This window comes from Carettochelys insculpta, chromosome 3 (genome assembly GCF_033958435.1).
Source record: "Carettochelys insculpta isolate YL-2023 chromosome 3, ASM3395843v1, whole genome shotgun sequence".
Lineage (NCBI taxonomy): Eukaryota > Metazoa > Chordata > Testudines > Carettochelyidae > Carettochelys > Carettochelys insculpta.
Genome location: NC_134139.1, coordinates 81,536,333 through 81,557,711, shown reverse-complemented (window position 1 = coordinate 81,557,711; position 21,379 = coordinate 81,536,333). Strand labels below are relative to the sequence as shown.

General features: G+C 43.4%; 1 long non-coding RNA gene across 1 annotated transcript; it reads right to left on the bottom strand.

Annotated features, from left to right (window-relative positions):
• Positions 1–3,443: 3,443 nt before the first annotated feature.
• LOC142010353 (uncharacterized) lies at positions 3,444–20,698 on the bottom strand. The gene is made up of 4 exons (XR_012644774.1): positions 20,639–20,698; positions 14,468–14,516; positions 5,320–5,472; positions 3,444–3,595 (listed from the first exon to the last, which is right to left on the bottom strand). It is a non-coding gene; the product is annotated as an uncharacterized LOC142010353 (long non-coding RNA).
• Positions 20,699–21,379: the final 681 nt, after the last annotated feature.

Sequence of the window (21,379 nt, the reverse complement as noted above, 5' to 3'; positions counted from 1 at the left end):
TTGAGGAATGGGCCTCCTCACCTCCCCACCCTCTCTCACCCTCGCCCCCCGTTGCTGAGGGTCCCACTTACCTGGGAGTCCCCTCCTGCCTCCCTGTGGTGGATGGCCCCGACGGTCACCTTGCCCACCCCAAACTGGTGTCCCACAGACTTCTAGTTGTCTGGGGTGGCAAGCTTCCATACTGAGACGGTAACCTGCTTCCCAAGGGGAAGGTGGCCCGCCTGTGGGTGTCCCGATGTCAGAGGATGGAGGCAAGCCAGTTGCAGAGCTCCCGAACATCTGCTTGGTCATCCTGAAGTTCTGGAGCCAGCGAGTGTCATCCCGCTCACCCATTACTAGTTAGTCCCACCACTTGGAGCTGCTGGACTGGCTCCAGACACACTGGAGCACCCAGGAGGGGGCACGGCTGGGGTCCTGGGGAGAAGGACTGCACGGACCGGCGGCAGGGCTTGCCCCCTGCAGGAAGTGGAGGGTGGCTGTGACCACCATGGCCAGCAGGCCAACCATGGCATCGATGGCATCCAGGTCCAGAAGCTGCTGAGGATCCATGTAGCTCTAGAATGGGCATCTGGTCCCTGTACCAGGTCTTCTCTGCTGTCTACAGCAAGGCAGGCCTCAGTGCATGCAGGGAATTGGTGTTTGGGAGGGGCTCTTTAAAGAAGCGTCTGGTCAGGCCTTCCAGAACAGCTTGCTGGCCATGCGACTCTGTCCACGGCATTTCCTGCTCTGCTCTTTCGAAAGAGTGGCTGGGGCTGGGTGGCTGCTCTCTTTTGAAAGAGGGGATTGATCTTTTGATTTTTTTTGTGTGTGGATGCGATCTTTCAAAAGAAGATCTTCCGCAAGATCTTGTTTCGGAAGAGTACTGTAGTGTAGACATAGCCACAGCGTGCCAGAGACTTAGGTGCAAGCAGCTGATGTGCTGGGGTTGCACCTCTCACCCAGGGGAGGTCTTCTGGAGGGTTGAGGATACATGGTAAATGGTGCCAGAAAATACAGCTGACAGTGGAAACCTCACACACAACAAAGCTGAGGCTAACCAGAATTGTGTACCCTTATGGTTTGAAACACAGGAATCCTAGAAGACGTGGTCAGCAGACAGCAGGGCTAATACAAAGGCCAGCATAACGTGGAGGAAGAAAAGCAGCACTGACACTAACAGGGGTCTGATAAACTCAATGAACATATTGGACAGACTTCTAACTCCCTTAGACAAAGGGTCAATGGGCACAAAACAGACATCAAAACACTCCAGATCCACAAACCAGTTAGTCAACATTTTAATGGAATGGGGCATTCTGTCAATGACCTAAAGGTATGTGTGTTACTGAAGAAGAATTATCGCACCGTTCTGGAAAGGAAAACAGCCGAGCTGGCTTTTATATTCAAATTCGATACATTGGCCGTGTCTACACGTGCCCCAAACTTCAAAATGGCCATGCAAATGGCCATTTCGAAGTTTACTAATGAAGCGCTGAAATGCATATTCAGCGCTTCATTAGCATGCGGGTGGCAGCCGCGCTTCGAAATTGACGCTCCTTGCCGCCGCGCGGCGCATCCAGACGGGGCTCCTTTTCGAAAGGACGCCGCCTACTTCGAAGTCCCCTTATTCCCATGAGCTCAATAAGGGGACTTCGAAGTAGGCGGCGTCCTTTCGAAAAGGAGCCCCGTCTGGACGCTCCTTTGCATGGCCATTTCGAAGTTTGGGGCACATGTAGACGTAGCCATTAACACGTGGTTTAAATCGTGATGGGAACTTTCTGAGTCACTATAGGGGCTCGTCTGCATATTTGGCTCAATCTAATTCTTGACCTTCCCCCCCACCCCTCCACTCTCTGATTTGCTCACCTTGATTATCTTTTTCTGATTTGTCCTCCTTGCTTACTGTTTTTGGTTCTCTGTGCCTTAAATATTGAGTCTGTTCTGGTCTGGTTATGGTCTGAAGAAGTGGGTCTGTCCCACGAAAGCTCACCCAATAAACTATTTTGCTAGTCTTTAAAGTGCTACTTGACTGCTTTTTGTTTTGATAGTGTATAGACTAGCACAGCTTCCTCTCTGTTACTATTCAATGGACATAGATGAGGCACGCCACAGGAAATAAATTTGCTACTGCTGCCGCTGGGATATGAATCATTGCTACTGTAACCATCAGTCACCCAGATGTCAGCTGCAGAGATCACTGCATGCTGCCTTCAAAATGCTTGAGATCAGTTGAGCAAAGACATATGCTCCCCCAAAGCAGCAAATAAAGCATCTGGCACTGGGCTAACAGTCTTTGGCTATGTCTACACTAGAGCAGAAAGTCAATTTTAAGGGAGTTAGGTCGATTTTATAATGTACATGTCTTCACTACAAATATAATTAGATCGATTTTAAGGGGTCCTAAAGTCAACCTTTCTACTCCAGCTTTTCAACAGGGAGTAATTTAAAGGCCAACTTAATGCTAGTGTAGACTAAGAGTTATTTAATTTGATTTTATTGGCCTCCAGAAGTATCCCATGATGTCTCCAATGTGTCCATTCTGACTATCGTTTTCACCTCCACTGCTCTGCCGGTGAGCAGGAAGTAGGAAACAGGAAACTGGAATCAGCCTGGGCTCTCTGGCTCTGCCCCTCTCACCACGCGGCTGCCTGGCTCTCTGCCAGCCCCCGCACCATGCAGCTGCCTCACCACCACCTCCTGGCTGACAGGTCAACATGAAATGAAGAAAATAACACTATCAAAAAGAAGCATTTCAACAATACCAAAAAAACAACTTTTCAGTAGGTCCAAATTGAAATGTTTCAGATTTTTACTTTTGCATTTTACATTTCTCAGGACTGGCCCACTAACCTTGTAACAGCTATGGAAAAATGGTGTGACAATGCATAAGGCAGTTTCTTTTCAAGAGGACTGGCGAGTGAGGACAATGCACTCTGGGGTGATGATAGCAGGCACCTGCAACCACTTGCAACACCTTTTTTTCCCCATAACACACTGGCATAGAAACCTAGAATGCAAAGAGGGTGCAGGAACTGTGGGATAAGTGCCAACAGTGCACGGCTGGCACAGTCAAACTTAGCAAAGGTAATGGGAACACACTATGTTCACTTTCCAAATGTGTGGACACTTACCATCGACTTTATAAAATCTAGTGGTATAAAGTCAACTTCAATAAATGCAACTTTACTTCCTAGTGTAGACATAGGCTTTGAGCATCACACTGATCTTGTCCTGAGTACGGGTTGAACCTCTTTCATCAAGCACTCTCTCGTCTGGCAATCCCTAATCTGGCATGAGTTTAGTTATCTGAACAACCACTTATCCTGGGTGTGGTCAAACTTCGTGTGAGCCCATGAACTTTGTTTACTAGTATTTGTGAAATTCACTTGGTTTAGCATATAGTAACACAGACATGCAGTAAAGACTATTTTATTCAAGCCCTGCACAAGTCAGTCATATACCACTATGTTATCAGAGAGGTAGCCGTGTTAGTCTGTAGCTTCGAGAACAACAAGAAGTCTTGTGGCACCTTATAGACTAACAGGTATTTTGGAGCATAAGCTTTCGTGGGCAAAGACCTGCTTCATCAGATGCAACGATGTATTTACTATAAGACCTAGAAAGAAAAATGTGACTTTACAAAATCTTTTTTCTTTCTCCACCAGAGAAATACTTACTCTTTGTTCTTCCTTTTCTTTCATCTTTTTATCTTTTCCTACTTTCAGTCCCAAATGAAGGATAACTCAGTGCTATCTTTATCCTAACCAACTTCCTGATTATCTCCTTGCTTGTATTGATTACTGTCTTCCCCAAAACCTTTGAAAATGCCACTTAATCTATTTTGGCTAACTCAGCAAATAGCTTGATGTAATCTATTATCTATTATTGGATGAGAGACAAAGGTGTGACCCCCTACAAAAATTCAAACCATGAGACTGGAGATGGAAAAGAAATGGGGCAGGGGGCTTCATACAAATGAACTGTGCAGCTTTTACTATGCTTAAATCAAAAACAAAAGGGACATTAAAGCAAAATATTTGGTTTTGCTGAACAGCTTTAGTTTACAGAATACTGCAGCAGGGAACAGCACCTTTGATTTGGACTTCTAGTAGATTCAGGACCTGATTCTCGTACTCCATGCCTTGGTACTCAGTGTAAATTTGTTGATTTCAAAGGCATAGCTCCTAATTTACATGTGTGTGAGTGACAGAGAATCAGCCCCCAAACTTTCTAATCTACAGTTTCAGTCTTCACTTAAGCTATGTCTACACAGCCAAGTTATCTTGAAATAATAGCAGTTATTTTGAAATAACTTTGGCATTACTATATGATGCACTCGCTATTCCAAAATAGTGGGCGCATTATTTTGAGTCCAGTAAACCTTATTTCATGGGAAATAAGGCCTATTTTGAAATAGGCCACAATGGGTTCTAGTGGCACTATGGATCCAGAAATGCTCTTGTGAAGTGCCTTTTGTATTTCAAAATAGGGTTGTCGTGTAGATGTAGCCTTAATGAGTATCTGTGAAGTATTTTGTTTTAAGCTCCTCCTTCAGTAGGCCCAGGCTTTATTTACTGCCCACTATTCAAACCCAGCTCCGAAGACAGAATTATTCATTTCCTTGTGGGATTCTTTATTACATTTAGCACTGCGGCATTTGAGGACTCTAAGTGTGAATGATTATATTTTCACAGTACACCTGTCAAGTGACGGGCATCATTATCCTCATCTTAGAGTTGGAGAAACTGAGGCATGGAGAATTTAAGATAAAAAAATAGTCCCCGATTATTAGTGCCCTATTAGAGATGCCTATAGACTGATTTTTAGCTGTTGTGAGTCCTGAGAATGTCTGTAAATTGGATGGAAGGTGACAGCAGCAGGATGCAGATAGACTTCTGGGTTCAATACTAAGCTCTGGCTGGCAGTGCTCGCTCATGGCTATAAACCTTCCTGATCTATTGCCCTAGCCTGTGTCTAGCTCAGTCTATTCCAACCCCTCTTAGGGTTGCCAGCAGTGATCCCCATAAACTGGGCACTTGGGCGGCTACCCCAGGGAGGCTGGGGTGCTGACCGGTTGATCAGCAGAGCACCAGTAGTGGGCAGCGTGCGTGCCCGTTGGTGGTGCACATCAGCACATGCATTGGTGCACATAACAAAATTCATTCTTCCCATGGATGAAAACAATTAGGGGGTACCCTGGTTGGCAGGCATCCGGCTTTCAACCAGAACACCTGGCTAAAAAGGGACCCTGATGGCTCTGGTTGACACCACAGACCTATCCATTAAAGTCCAGTCAGCAGCACAGCAGGAGCCCAGGGGTAAGACAGGAGGGTTTCTTACCTGCTCTGGCTTCATGTGGCTCCCAGAAGCGACCACTAGATTCCCGTGTCCATTAAGCATAGGGAGACTCCGTCCTCTGGCCCTGCCCTGAATGCTGGATTCACGGGTCCCATTGGCTGGGGATCACCACCAAAGGAAGCTGCAGAGGTAGCACTGGCAGACACAAGAGCAGTGAGTGGAGCCTCTCTGCATGCCTAGGTGTTGCAGCAACCTGGAACCGCTTCCTGAGAGCTGCAGTAAGCGCCACCGAGACTTCACACCCCCTTCCACCCTAACCTCCCAGCCTTAGCTTGAGGGCCCCCCACACCTAGACTCCATCCTGGTGCTTGCAACCTATCCAGCACACTTCCCTTCCTATACCCCAAACCCTTGATTCCCAGCCCCAGCCCTAGCCCCAAGCCTGCATCCCTAGCCAAAGACATCACCCCAACCCCCCTTAGCCACTACCTTTAAAGTGTCTCAGTTGAGCATGTGTGAACTGAAACAGTGAAAGGATTATAGCTTGGCCAAACGTGACTATTTTCACAGGGACAGCGAAAGGCACATCCCTTGGTCCCGGGGGATGCCACTGCAAAATGTCAAATCCCTTTCCTAAGATCATATAATGCTAGAACTGGAAGGGACCTCAAAAGGTCTTCAAGTCTAGTCCCCTGCCCTGACGGCAGGACCCAACACCATCTATATCATCCCTGTTATGTATTTATCCAGCCTTCAGATCAGAAGTTCAGAAGATTAGAAGTGCTATAGCATCTCAGTCAGACGGTTGTAAGAATTATTTTTAATGACATATTTTTCCTGAATTTGTGCTTGGAAACATTTTAGTTGAAACACACCAAAGAAACTCAGCCCAAGGCAGATCGATACCAGTCATAGAAAATTTCATTCCAAACAGTTGAAGTCTGGCAAAGTTATAAGCAACTGAAAACAGGGACAGATGAGGGGAAGTGATTTACAACCGTACCTCGAAATGGTGCTACCAATGCCACTCATAATAATGTAGGCAGAAGATAGAACTGAACCATGTTTTGATGCCAGAATTAAGTTTCAAATATTTTTGTGGAGTTCCATTATTTTAAATGGTGCAGTCACTGTAGCAGACACCTATGCTAGTACTAGTACACCTATGCTAGTGTAGTCCTCTGTCCTATGTTAGACTGAAAGCTTTTGGGGGCAAGGACTGTCTGTTTGTTCCATGTACATATAGTACAATGGGTTCCATGACTGGGGCTTGTAGGCAATATGACAATACAACTTCTCCTCCTCAAAAAACAAACAAAAAACTTAATTAAGAAAAATTAAAGAAGTTGGGTTTACAGTCTTTGGACGATAGGAGATTATAAAATAATGCACCAAATTAATTTATGATGGAAACCCTCAGATATCAATGCAATTATATCAGGGATAAATCTAGCTTAATGCAACTGCACTTATATAATACTTTTCATGTAAATGGCTCAAAGCACTTTCCAGACATTTAATCAAGGTAAAAAGTAATAGTGAATTAATTAGTATAACCCCATTTTACAGATGGACTGATGGAGGATCAAGAAGGCTGAGTGATTTTTTCAGCATCAGGAACAGGATCATAAATAAAATCCAAGCATCCTGACTTCCTTGTCCTGTACGCTAACCACTTATCAGCAGGAGAAATATAAAATTTATGAAAGGTTAGTATGTTTACTAGAGGGCTTTTTAAATGGTAAGGAATTAAAATAGAAAACAAATTAGTTGGTTGAAACTAAATAGGGAATTCAGGCAGAACTGCTTAATGTAAAATATAATAATTAGAGCTGCTAAAAATATTTTCCATTATTAGCAATATTCTCTTGAAAAATACAGTTTTCTCAAAATTGATGTGTTTTGCAGGAACACAATTTCCATTACATTTCTCATGGAAAAAATAGAAATAAACCATTCTGACGTTCTTGTTTCATTTGCGTGCAGTTCTGTTTTGTTTTTATTAGCTAGAACATATTTAACTTTCATATCTAATTAATTTTAATGTATCTAATATAATGCAACTTAAAATAAATCAATGTTTTACTTTCTAAAAGCAAAATGATTCAGCATGATCAAAGTCACATGTTTTAATGCTCCCAAATGAAATATTTCAGAGTATTAAAAATTGCAGCTATTGATTCCAATTCAGAACAATCTTTTTTTGTTGGAAATATCAGGAATTCCACTTTCCAGTGGAACCAACAGTCACCGTAGGTCCCGGGGAAAGGTGGGAGTGGGATCTGGCTCCATGCCCCCGGAAGGGGCAGGGCCAAGGGCAGAAGGGCTGGGCCTTAAGGCAGTCAGCCCTTAGTGCCACCTGGACTACAATGCTGGGCCCTTGGGCCACAGAGCTGGGCCCTCCTCCCCTTCAAAGCAGCGCAGAGCAGTGCTATTGTGGCACTTCAAAAAGTGGCTGGAGCTCCAGCTGCTGCCACAGACAAAGCCAGGCCCGTCTGAAATGCCAGACCCTTGGGCAACTGCCCCCTTTGCCATCTCCCCCATTAGAGGGCCTGCCAGTGTCCCATCAGTTGTACTAACAATAGATACAAGAAGTAAGTTATCAGATACGGTTACTGAGAAGGCCAGAGAGAACACGGCTCTGCCTACACAGTGAAACTTACTGTTGCCTAACACAGTTAGCAAAGAAATCCCAGTTGATTTGGGGCAACAATGAGGCTGATTTGTACCTGTTGGGATGTGAAACTGTGATTCCACCTAGCTCAAGTATAAAGCCTCAACCACAAACCTCAGAGCCAATTCAGGCAAACCTGGGCCTCCCTGGGCCTTCAACTGAGTATACCATTTTCTCCATACTACCTGCCTCAAAGTTCTATGGAATGCAAGCGTGGAGAGGTGAAAGTCAGTTCCACTGCAAGCTGGAAGGACAGACAGGTGGTGCAACCAGGACTGGTTTGTGAATGAGCCTCCGTGTTATATTGGAGTTTTCTGGTGACAACAGCTTGAGCTCTCCAGAGCACTAGATACTGTGGAAGCAACATAGCCTCAAACAGGATATGTATATACTGAACTTCTCTAATCCAGAACTTTCTTGTCTGGCAACATCCATAATCCAGCATGATTTTAGTTAGCTGGATGACCACTTATCATGAGTGTGGCCAAGTTTCCTGTGGCCCCATAAAGTTTGTTTCCAGGCACCAGACCAGGCTCTTGGTGTTCCGTGCTGTCATTTAGCTGTAATTTACCCTATATGTCTTCTAAGGGCCCAGTAAGCAGTGGACATATTGTTAATGCTGCTGGACAATATTGACTTCCCATGGTCTGGCAAATCTCTCGTTTGCCAGTCGGGTCCTGTGAGTGCCACATGAGAGAGGTTCAAGCTGTGTGTACACAAACACACACACACACGGGGTGAAAGGTATTCCTGCTTGCCCAAGGGACTCAAATTACTGTCATAATTTAGGTCACTATCCAAACCACATAGCACAGTAGTAAACATTAAACTAGCATTCCAAGCGGGCCCCAGAGATTCCCAAAGGATTTGAATTGACACTGCTTTACCCAACTTTCCTATGATTTGTTTCCTAACCCAAACCATTCTTTTCTGCTCAATGTGTATCTCTCGGAGTTGGCCTGAGAATGGCAATTCTGCTTTTGCGGAAACCTTCCAGGTTTGAAATTTGCTTTTATTCTACTTGCAAAAACACAAACTCTTTCAAAGAGTTTTAATGAAATGGAATAGTCAGCGTATCTGTTTTGCAGTCTGGGTCTCTCTTTCTCTCTCTTCTTATTGCATATTAAGGTTTAATTATGTGTCTGCCAATGCTTGCTTTGATCTAGATAGCACGGGTAATAGTAGCTATGAAGCCATGGTGGCACAGGCTTCGGCATGCACCAACTATCCCAGTGCAAGACTTCCAGGGACCTTGGATACATACTCCAGCTATTAGTTCATGCTGGGGTCCATGCCACCATGTCTGCATTGCTATTGTCACACAAGCTAACGAAATTAAAGCTAGTATAAATATCCCTACTTATGCTACAATCACATGTCCATTTGCAGTGTTGACAGACCATCTCTTCTTGAACTGTCCCTAGCGAATCCACCCAGGACCTTAGAAACTTCCGATTTTAATTTTCATCCTAAATAAATGTTTTAAATTTCACTCAGTACTTTTCTACAGATGACAGGCTGTTGGGAAAGCTATGAAGCGGCAACCTTAACGTACCCAGCACTAGCAACCACGGGAATGCTTCACCCCAGTCTAACATGGTCTCTCATACTCTCAATGGCTAGACACAGCTCTACCACTGCACTGGCGTTCACACAGGGCCATGCAGTCTCTGTGCTGTACCCTTATGTTCCAGCAGTCTGTTGCAACACACCACTCTGCCTCACAAGACTCAGACAGAGGAACCAAAGGTCCTGTCTACCTACCGGGAATCATTAAGACAGGGGTGAATAACAACACCTGGCAAATCAATGGGGGTTTGTCTGGAGCAGGCGAAGTGGTCAAGTATAGATCGGGTGTAGCTAGCCTGAATTTGTTTACCCAAGCTAACACCAATTTTACTTATACTGTAAACTCTTGGGAGAAGGGACCAACTTTCAGTTCTGTTTGTGAAGAGCCAAGCGCAGTGGGGTTCTGTTCTGTGTCTTCTGAGTAATACATTAATACAAATATAGTATCTTAGTCAAGACAAAAATCCTATGAGCTGGCAGAGAAGGGCTGGTGCATATGTTAACGGGAGCAGGGTTCAATGTAAGGGAGACGTTGGGTGGATTCCAGGGGGTGTAAATTTAGCCACCATGTGTGTTCTGGAGGGGCAGAAACCAACATTAGGCAAGCTGTACCTCTGTGCTAACAACACTTTTTCAGCAAACATGCCCTGTTGTGCATTCCTGTGTGAAGTGGCTGAAAGTAAAATATTCTCTGAGCAGTATATCTGAGTGGCAGAAGCACTGCCTTTCAAAACATTCTTCTGGAAGCGGTTGATGTCCCAAGGATTACTTCCCCTTGTTAGACAGAAAGCAATAATTGGTGAGACGGTCTCTTGTCAGAGTTCAGTGAATTTGATTTGTATTGAAACAGTGACTTTTTGACCGAAGCTTAGAAAGCAATGGATAGGGAGTGTGGAAATTAGAGCATAGCTGGCAGCCACAGCATCTGCCAGAAAAAACAGATTTTTGTTGATAGCAGTATTTAGAAAAGGGAATCGTCTAAAAACACGAGTAAAATCCTGCCCTAGGCTAGCGGGGATTAGGAGATGTCCATCTGTTTTTGTGATTATTTCTGTTTATTTTTCACAGGGTTACATTTGCTTCTCTTGCAACATTCCTACCCCAAACAGTGGGTGAGTTTTCCCATACATCTGTGATTATGCAGAGTTAAATAAACCATTGTTTGCTCCTGTCTTATTCCTGTTCACACTTTTTAACTTTGTTTTCCACATGTAACTGCTCTTATTTCATATAATGCACAGATGCCCATACACACACAGAGGGAATAGGACATACATCCTAGTATATAAATACACATCCAGCTGGAGTGCAGGGAGAAAATATAAGACCTAAGGTATTCCTACATTATGTGAAGGTCGATCTTCCGTAATTCCATTTCATGCACCTGGTAGAAATGTGTGAAACTGATCTGTCTGGGGTTGGCAGTCAACCTCTGTACTCTTCACTATCACAAGGAGTAAGGGAGGTCGATGGGAGAGTTTCTCCCATCGACCTCCCTCTATGAAGACAGCCAGGTAAGTCAATTGCAGATAAGTCAATTCTAGCTTTCCAGTTGCCACAGAATCTTCAACTGACTCACCTGCCTAGTGTAGACCAAGCCTAAGTGGTTGGATGTAAGCACTGGAGAATCATAGAATGTTCAGGAGAGTGTGAACATATAGGGAGACTTTAGAAACCCAGAGTAGACTTAAGAATAACGTTTATGTCACAATGGCCAGTGTGAATTAGGAAAAGAAAGGCTCACAATGACATTTAAAAACAAGAAGTGCTATGGCTCTTATAGACTAACAGATATTTTGGAGTATAGGCTCATTTTCCAATCTGCTCTCCAGTCCTTTCTGGTACCACTACCTCTCCAGTCCTCTCCATGAATATTGCCTTAAATGTAATTCATCATAGGGGTAGCTGAGTTAGTCTGTATCTTCAAAATCAACAAGAAGGCCTGTGGCTCCTTACAGACTAACAGATATTTTGGAGTATAAGCTTTTGTGGGCAAAGACCTGCTTCATCAGATGCATGAGTGGGGAGAGGGAGGTTCAGAGGAGTATTTAAAGAGTGGGGTCCCAGTAAAAGGGAGGGCCATAGATGACAAGGTCTATTCAGTCAGGGTGGAAATGGCCTATTATCAGTGTTATACATCAAGAGAGGAGTTAAAAAAACAAGTCAGATCAGTCAGGGGGGATGTGGCCCATTTTCAGATTCTAATGTGGAGGGGTGAACTTTCCGTACAGAGAAACTGCTTCTGTAAGGGGCCAGCCACTCCCAGTCTCTGTTTAATCCTTGGTTGATAGAGTCAAATTTGCAAATGAATTGCATATCAGAGATTTCTCTCTCCATTTGATTTTTGAAATTTTTTTGTTGTAGGACTGCTACTTTTAAATCTGTTATTGAATGTACAGGGAGATTGAAATGTTCTCCTGTGGGTTTGTGTATGTTGCCGTTCCTGATGTCTGATTTATGTCCATTTACTCTTTTATGTAGAGACTGTCCAGTTTGGCCAATGTAAATTGCAGTGGGCCATTGCTGGCACATGATGGCATATATTATATTAGTAGATGTGCAGGTGAAAAAGCCCCTGATGATATGGTTGATGTGATGGTATCGCTGGTAGATATGTGAGCACAGTTGGCAGCAAGGTTTATTGCAGGGATTGGTTCCAGATTTAGAGTTACTGTTGTGGTCTATAGTTGCTGGTGAGGATTTGTTTAAGGTTGGCAGGCTGTCTGTAAGCAAGAACAGGCCTGCCTCCCAAGGTCTAGTGTAGTCCTGATGTCACTCTCCTCCAGTTCTGGGGTCTTGTGTCCCTCTCTTTTCCACCAGTGTCCTTCCTTGGTAGTCCATGGTATCCGATGATGTCATGAGCTTGCACAGGCTCATTGGTTGTGGATTCCCATGTAGCTGAGGAGTCCAAGCCTTGAATGGCATGAGCGTTCACAGCAGGGGCAAGGGAGTTGTCCTGGCTCTGCTGGTGTGGCTGCTGCTGTTGCTTTTCTCCTTTCACAAGCATCAATCAGGTGTATGCATCTCTGCTCCTGGAAGTTGACATATGTGTGTCATAGGAGAGCACACCAGCCTGTTCAGTCTCCTGCGTGCTGCTCTAGCTGCTTTGGCTTCAATCCAGCATGAGCAATGTTGGCCTTCACGCAGTCTTTATACCTCTTGCGAGGCCTACCTTGACTCCTTTTGCCCTGGGAGAGTTCACCATGGAGGAGTTGCTTAGGGATGCGGGTCTTACGAAGTGGGTCTTTGCCCATGAAAGCTTATGCCCCAAAATATCTGTTAGCCTACAAGGTGACACAGGACTTGTTGTTATTTTTGAAGATCCAGACTAACTCAACTGCCTCTCTGATACTTAGGGATTCTTGACTCCTCCATTCGTGTGCCATGCCCTGTCCAGCAAAGCTGGGCTTTCAGAATCATGGCTTCAGTGCTTGTGGTTCCTGCTCTGTCAAGGAATTCCAGGTTTGTGACTCTGTCCTGCCATCAAATGTTCAGTCAAATTGACCTCAGGCTGCACATGTGGAAGTGCTCCATCAGTTTCACGTTTTCTGTACAAGGTCCAGGTTTCACATCCATACAGGAGACTGGTCAGAACTACAACCTTGTATACTTTAAATTTAGTGGACTGTCGGATACTGTGCTGATTCAACACTTGTGCTCTCAGACGTCCTAGTGCCTGGTTGGCCTGGCAGATCCCGGCTTTGATTTCTTTGTCGAGGGAGCCATCATTGGCTATCACACTGCCGAGGTACTTGAACTCATCCACTGTTTTTAACTCTGTTCCTTCAATAGGGAGGAGAGCAGCAGAAGCTGGAGCAGGCTGAAACAGTCCCTCGTTCTTTCCTAGGCTGATGGTCAAACCAAAGCAGCAAGTGGCTTCAGCAAACTTGTTGACGATGAGCTGGAGATCAGATTCCTTGTGTGCCATAAGTGCACAGTCGTCAGAAAAAAGGGCTTCAAGGATGAGCCTTTCAAGCGTCTTGGTTTTAGCATTCAACAACGAAGGTCAAAAAAGTGACCCATCAAGCCTGTGTTGTATGTACTCCATGGTCCAGGTCCCTAACTGCATGGCTGAGGATGCACGTGAGCGCACTGGGGCCAGCACACACCCTTGCTTCACACCATTGGATATCTCAAATGGATCTAAAGAGTCACCAGTCAAAAGAACAAAGCCAGTCATGTCATCGTGGAACAGACGTATGAGGTTAACAGATCTTCTTGGGCAGCCGAATTTTGACACGTGAATCAGGAGTAACTGCCTCAAAAGTCTGTAGAGTTATACCAATGTGAAACTGGTATAAATGTGAGGAGAAGTGGGCCCTTGGACTCTCTTAATTTTCACTCATTCTATGCCAAGCCAAAGAACTTCATACCCCACTTCTAACATATGTTTGCAGTAAGATTATTTCCCCCCTTTTCCCTTCCTTCCTCCTATGGCACTGATTACTACTGAGGCCAGGTCTACTTTACTACACTCTGGGAAGAAAACATCTCCTTGAGCAACAGAAGATTTGTTGGAGTAAGTGGCATTTTATGCAGTGTTATGTCATCAAGAGAGAGCTCTCCTGTCAGCATAGAATGGATACACGAGCAATTTCACAGCAGTACAGCTGCTGTAGGCTTGCTCAGATAGACATAGCCTTAACCTTTATACCCTGGAAATCCCTTTGAATGATTTGAACATTCAGATGCTGAACTGTGGTTGCAGGGCGTTACATGAACTACCGGGTTGTGTGTATGCCTTGGTAAATTCACATTTTTTCCATGTGAAACCTAGAAAAAAGCACAACCTTTTACTTCAATAGGTGGACAATGATCAGGTGACAGGGCCTGATCCTTTTGGCACATACTCCAGTTTTATACTAGAGTAACTTCACTGACTTCAACAGTATTGCTTCTAATTTAAACTGGAGTGAGTGAGAGGAGAACTGGACCATAGAAACTTACAAATCTTTAGTAGTGTGAAATAGGCACAGCCCATCATGCTTCAATTCCACTGGGAAAAGAAAAGACTTGTCATATATAATGTTAAATGAAAACAAAACAGCAGTCCTGTAGCACTTTAAAGACTAGCAAAATAATTTATTAGGTGATGAGCTTGTTCAGACCCACTTCTTCAGATCACAGCCATACCAGAACAGACTCAGTATATAAAGCACAGAGGTTCAAAAATTGTATGGCTATGATCTGAAGAAGTGGGTCTGTCCTGTGAAAGCTCATCACCTAATAAACTATTTTGTTAGTCGTTAAAGTGCTACGACAGCTTTTTTGTTTTGATAGAATACAGACTAACATGCTGTCTGTCTCTATTCATAATGTTCACTGCTGATTCTTTCCTTTAGAAAGCTATTTCTCAAAGGAAACACAAATGTCAGTATGCAATCCTTAAGATTACAAATTTCTTTTAGCCTGCAGAGGGAATTCCCTTGAATAACACAGTTCTGGGGAAGAAAAGACATTCCTATGTAACAAGACAGGTGGTATTAACGGCTCAGATCCTGAAAAAAAGAAAGAAGAAAAAAAACAGCATAAATTGTTTTTGCAAGGGGTATAAATCTGAAAGCTAGAGAAATGTCAGCTCATGTCACTCCAGTGCCTTTCCAAGTCTAAACATGGCAAAAATTCTTAGGATGTAGTAGACAGAGAATCTTGAGGTCTTGATTCAGCAAGTAACACTCATCTTAAGTACATGAGTAATTCCACTGACATCAACAGGGCTCTGTCTTTTTGAACTGAGGACCAAAGGCCCACTGAAGTCATTGGGTTCCCTTCCATTGATTTCAGTGTGTTTTGGACTGAGACCTAAGTGACATCATACTAAGTGAAGGAATGAAATTCCCTTTGTTACAAAGAGGTCAATTAGTTTAACAATGGCTTAGGGAGAGGACAGACAGGAAAAGATTTGTTAAGTATTTGCTATTTGCTGATATTGGAGGGGTGTTCACCTTTGTTTCTTTGAGATGAAGATCTGCCCACATAATGGAAGTGTGATGGTATTCCTGGAGATACTATGGTAATACACATTTTATTGACTAGCAGCTTCCTTCTACATTTAGCACATTATCTCACAGCCTCAGCTTGTTGGAAGCTCACATGTCTAATTCTTTATGGACATGTCCCCTTAAACAGAGATAAAGAAAGAATACACTGATTTGCATCTGATGAAGCCCACAAAACCTTATGCTCCAAAATATCTGCTAGTCTATAAGGTGCCACAGGATTTCTTGTTGTTTTTGAAGATACAGACTAGCTTGGCTACCTCTCTGATACAGATCTCTTCGAGGTTCAAAACCCACCAGGCAGCCCTTAAATCAGTAACTGTGAAACATTATTTCACTGCATGTTGAATAGTAACAGAGAGGAAGCTGTGCTAGTCTATACACTATCAAAACAAAAAGCAGTCAAGTAGCACTTTAAAGACTAGCAAAATAGTTTATTAGGTGAGTTTTCGTGGGACAGACGCACTTCTTCAGGTCTGGCTATGGTCTGAAGAGGTGGGTCTGTCCCACGAAAGCTCACCTAATAAACTATTTTGCTAGTCTTCAAAGTGCTACTTGACTGCTTTTTGTTTTGATTATTTCACTGCGAGCTGGGGAATGCAATTTGGGCCAACTCCGATTTGCTTTCTCACCTGAACAGCCCCCTCAAAGTCAACGGGAATGTTGGGTGAGCAAGGCAAGTGACAGCTGACCTGATATAAAATGCATAAGAATGTACCTTGTGCCCAAAGATTATATGGTGCTCTAGAGCAGGGCAATATTTTTGACAGAACGGTTTCCTCTCAGCACATGCATTTTCACTGACATCCAAAGATTCTTTGGGAATGGGTAGAATGACAATTTATGTTTCAGTAATGTCACATTGTTTTGAGATGGTAAAACTTTTTTTTTTAGACTTTACCAGTTTCATTGTCTATGGACTTTGACAATAATACTGTAAATAAAACATAAAAGCTATGTCTACGCGAGAAGCCTCTGTTGACAAAGGGACTGTTGGAAGGGATTTCCCGGCAAAACTTCTGTTGACAGATTGTGTCTGCATAAAAAACAGATTGAAAGAGCAATTTGCTCTATTGACAGGGAGCAGCCAGACTGCCTGGCCCTCTCTCCACAGAATGGCTGACCGGAAGCTCTGCAAACAGGATTGCTCTCAGAGCTGCCCAGTGAACCAGAACCACTGTCTGCTGACAAAAGAGTCCTAAAGCATCTACACGGCTGTTTTGTTGGCAGAACACTGTCGAGAGAGCCATTAAGTGGAGACGTATAACTCTGCCAGCAGATGTGCCAGGTTTTGTCGACAAACTATTGATGAAGCGCATTTTGCATGTAGATGCTCCATTGTTTTTCCTGACAAAAGCCCAGTTTTGCAGGAAAAGCCTCTCGTGTAGAAGTAGCCATAAAGTCTAAACAAAATGAAACTTGATTATAATACGTTTTGGCATGATCAAATGAAACATGTCAATGCTTTTTATTTAAAATTTTTCTGAATTTTCTCCTGCAAGACATTACTAAACATGGACTCCTTGTTCCAATCAGGAATAAAAACAAATGTCAAACTGTTAGACTCTGACACTGACTAGAAATTCTTTTTTACAGGAGATTATTAAAGGTGACTCTATTGTTCATGAAGCATGACTTTTGCATCAGAAAATCCATTTGATATTATACTGATAATAGATCCCTTTAAAGAAAAAGAATATAAGACACTATACAGCTATTATTTAAATCAGTGTTTCCCAAATGAATTTGACCATGGAACACTTTTGGGCTTGGAATATAATGACGGACCACATACATACTGGTCGGGGTTGGGGCTGGGGGAGAAGAGGGCTCGAAGGTTTCACACCAAAAAATTGTGTCACATAGTGCTCAGAACTTGATTTAAAAGAGATTTCTTAGATGTCTTTTATTTTACTAAGAAAAAAAGTAACAAGAAAAAATCATCTGAATGAGCAACTAATGCCCTTCTGATAGGAGGATGGCTGATTTTCTTTTTTTAATGGGAAGAGTGGTTTTGCATCTTTTGATCTGCTTAATATTAGGAATGATGCTGGAGAGTTGGTTCCTCTTATCAGGTGCAGCACCACATCTGAACATGACTCGTGCCAAAACAATCTGAATCGACTCTGATTGTTTTCACATGAGTTGCATAATAACTATACTATTATGAATGCATTATAAATATTAATATTCCTACAATCTACTATTCAAATACCTTAGTATTTGCGATACACACATAATTTCATAGTTAATATTTTAGAATGAAAAATATCACTAGCACCATATTTTTTCACGGAACACCTATTCACATCACACGGAACACCAGTGTTCCACAGAACACAGTTTGGGAAATGCTGACAATTTATCTCCACATCTCTGTCCCGTAGGTCAGCATCATTATCCCTATTTTGCAGAAGGAAACTATAAACAGCAAGGTCGAAGACCACACAGAGAATCAGTGGGCACATCAATTCAGCAAAACGCCTCCTAAAGCAGTGAGTCTCAAAGCCTAAGTCAACTGATTTGGGCTTGTGGGGTTTGTACTGTGGAGCTAAAAATTAACATGTAGATGATCTGGCTTGGGCTGTAGCCTGGGCTTCCAGACCCTTCCCCCTCCAGCCCCAGCCTGAGTCCCAGTGTCTATAGATACAGTTAACCCCAAAACATTAGTCCCGTTAGCCTGACTCAGTTGACCAAGCTCTGGACTCACTACCTTTTTTTTTTTTTTTTTTTTCAGCCAGGGCAGGAGAAGAGAGAGACTGGGTCCTGGGTTGAACATCCACAGAGGAAAAATTAAGATCTTGAAAATCAACATCAGTGGCACAGAGACAGTCATACTTGGTGGCAGGGTGCTGGAAAAAGTTGAATTCTTCACATATGTGGGCAGCAGCGTCTGTAAAGAGGGGGCCACTCATGCTGATATGGGAGCGAGAAATGTGAAAGCAAGAATAGTCTTTCTTCCCATGAAAAACATCTGGAATTCTAAACAGATCAGAACTCAGACTTAGCTCAAGTAGTTCAGCTCCAATGTCAAATCAGTCCTACTGTGTGCAGCAGAAACTTGGAGAACAACAAAGAGGACTGTAAAAAGAACAAACAAACAAAAAAATCAGAGGTTTATCAATAACTGCTTCCGTAAAATCCTCCGCATCCACTGGCCATACACCATCAACAACCAAGATCTGTGGCAGATGACTCACCAACTTCCTGCCGAAGAAGGAATCAGGAAGAGAAGATGGCAATGAATTGGTCATACCCTTAGAAAACCAAACACCGCAAGGCAAGCCTTAAGTTGGAACCCCCAAGAAAAAGGGAGAAGAGGATGTCCAAGAAACACATGGCATAGAGACCTGAAGGCCGACACTAAAAAGATGGGATACACCTGATCAGAACTGGAAAAGGTCGCCCTGGACAGGGGACACAGGCAAATGGCGGTCAATGGCCTATGCTGCAAGATGTGAGAGTGGAACAAGCTTACTACTACTACTAGTGTAGGTGTACCCCGTGGCAGAGTGCAGGGGTGGAACAGGTGATCCTTCAATCTGATCACTCTGCTGTTAATTAATTCCCCTTGAGAAAGATGATGGGGGTAATAGGTAATCAGGCTGGATCCGCTGGGTGAGATCAGACAATTAGCCTATGAGCCCAAGGCTGATAAAGAAGCAGGAAGGAAATGCCAAGGGGAGAGAGGGGACCAGGACTAGTTTAGCTCAGTTGAATGGAAGCCTTGGGGCAGGAAGAGACTTTACATTCTTGGCAGAAGACCAGAAGACACAGTGGTGGTTCTATAAATAGGCTATTGTATGGTGAGAGTTGTAGAAATGATGACAGGAACTTTAAAGGGTTTGGTGAAATGTCTGTGCAGGTTCTATAGGAAAGGAGGCAGGAGAGTAACCCTGTCCTGTTTAATAGTAACAGAGAGATAGCTGTGTTAGTCTATATACTATCAAAACAAAAAAGCAGTCCAGTAGCACTTTAAAGACTAACAAGATAATTTATTAGGTGATGAGCTTTTGTGGGACAGACCCATGAAAGCTCATCACCTAATAAATGCTCTTGTTAGTCTTTAAAGTGCTACTGGACTGCTGTCCTGTCTTGTTACATTCTCCTCAAGAGACCTTGTGTTCAAGCCAAGATGCTCCTGACACAGAGTTCTGTGCTCACAGGCGGTTACTTATTCATATGTATTTAAACATTTTAAAACAAACAAACAAACAAACAGAGAGCGCGCAACCTCCCAGCACAAGTATCAGAGGGGTAGCCGGGTTAGTCTGTATCTTCAAAACCAGCAAGAAATCCTGTGGCATCTTATAGACTAACAGATATTTTGGAGCATACGCTTTCGTCGTTGTCTCCCAGCAACAAAACACTGAGTAAAAAGCTTCCCTGCTGCCTGTAAGCTAGAAAGGTTTAACATGAGGTTTTTATTGCTTTTACTTCTTCCTAAGCTATCTTTGGGCTCTCACTGTGTTGGGTATTTTTGTAGCAATGTCAGTGCCAGATGTGCAGCAGGAGTGTACAATGGTACCTTACCAGGGCAAGTCAGATCGACGCAGTGTATCTTCACTGCTGTAACTACATTAGTGTAGCTACACTGTTACAAGGCTCTGTAATCTAGACAAGCCCTTAGCTTTCTTCATACCTTACATACAGTGGTTCTCAGCCTTTCCAGACTACCGTACCCCCTTCAGGATTTGTCTCAATGTCTCCCAGGTGTCACCTCACTTAAAAATAACCTGCTTACAAAAAAACAAAGCAGCAGAAATGTACCACTTTAAAGACTAACAAAATGATTTATTCGTTGATGAGCTTTCATGGGACAGACCCACTTCTTCAGATCAATTTCATTTAATTTATTTCATTACTTTTATGAAATTGCTCTGAAGAAGTGGGTCTATCCCAGAAAAGCTCATCATTAAATAAATTATTTTGTTAGTCTTTACAGTGCTACATTTCTGCTGGTTTGTTTTGTTGGAGTACAGACTAACACGGCCACCTCTCTGTTGCTTACAAAAATCAGTCATAAAACAGAAACCTGCGACAACATGCTATCATTGAAAACATGCTTTTTTCTCATTTTTACCATATAAGTTGATTGGAATACAGACATTGGACTTACATTTCAGTGCTTTTTGCTTGTGAGCGCTGTCTGAAGCCAGAGCCTTCAAGAGGGTTTTTTGTGGTACAGGGCTCCAGAAAAGTGCCTTACTTCCTCTTCATGTGTGACCCCCCTCTATACTGCTTCCATGACCCTCCTGGAGAAACGCTGACCTGGATGAGTCAATGTACCCCTGGAAGACCTCTGCGTATGCCCAGGGCATGCATAACCCTGACTGCAAACCTGACCAGAGTAGGAGCAGAGAAAAGGGAGAGAGAGAGGTTATAGCCATTTGCTTATTCAGTTCCCAAGCCGCCTTGCCTGTGTGACCGGATAAGCCTGTCAGATACTTTACAGCTAATTGTTCATCATTATTGAAGTGTATAGCAGCTTCCATCATTTCGAAATGAGAGGTGCTCCTGGGGAAACCATACCTAAGATGAGAAGCTGTGTTTTCAGTCTGACGCTTAAAAGCAACAGATTAAAATAGATCCCTCTGTTCATTAATTTGGACAAGCTTTGAGACATTTGCTTCTTGTCTGATCATGGGGGGTGGGGGAGGTGAGGGGGGATGGGGTCTGGCTAACCCGTTGTGTCTCACACCAACTGTTGAAGTGGCCAGCTGTAGGGTTATAAGTAATCTAATACAGAAAAACAAGCAAAGAAGTTTTGAAAGGAATAAAATAAGAGACAGGCCTGAGGGTACATCTACATTTACTGAGAGATCGACTCACCAGGGTTGACCTTCCAGGGTTTGATTTT